Here is a 635-nt window from a genome sequence, read left to right on the forward strand (position 1 = left end):
TCCTTCCTTCCTTCCTTCCTTCCTTCCTTCCTTCCTTCCTTCCTTTCGCTTTTTGGAGGGCAATTGGGGTTAAGTGACTTGCCCAAGGTCACACAGCTAGATTTTTTTTGTGTGTTAAGTGTCTGAGGCCAGATAGGAACCCAGGTCCTCCTGACTCCAGGGCCCATGCTCTATTCACTGCACCACCTAGCTGCCCCATCCCCCCATTTCTTTTTGTTTGACATCACTTGCCTAGAGCACTGAGATGCTGTGGCTTACAGCTATAATACGGGTCTACCAGACTAGCACCTTCCATCCAAACTGCCTCTTACCCTCATTCTTCATCTATAAAATGGGAATGATACCCATAGTACTTAGGGTTGGTATGAAGATCAAAAGATATCATGTAAAGCACTTTGTAAACTTTAAAGTGCCATATAAATATCATCTATTATCATCATTTTGTTCATGTTTATTGAGAGCAAAGGTTATATGGTTATTTCTTCTTCTTCTTTTTTGCTTTTTTTTTTGGAGGGGGAAGGTAGGGCAATTGGGGTTAAGTGACTTGCCCAAGGTTACACGGCTAGTAAGTATGTTAAGTGACCGAGGACGGATTTGAACTCAGGTCCTTCTGACTCCAAGGCTGGTGCTCTATT

At 43.1% G+C, this 635-nt stretch overlaps 1 pseudogene; it reads right to left on the reverse strand.

Moving 5' to 3' along the window:
• The window catches only part of LOC138156705 (cobalamin trafficking protein CblD-like), a 24,546-nt pseudogene that overhangs the window by 11,848 nt on the left and 12,063 nt on the right, over positions 1–635 (reverse strand).

This window comes from Petaurus breviceps, unplaced genomic scaffold, assembly GCF_028583685.1.
Source record: "Petaurus breviceps papuanus isolate PSGF00001 unplaced genomic scaffold, PetGlider_PUasm1.0 156, whole genome shotgun sequence".
Taxonomy (NCBI): domain Eukaryota; kingdom Metazoa; phylum Chordata; class Mammalia; order Diprotodontia; family Petauridae; genus Petaurus; species Petaurus breviceps.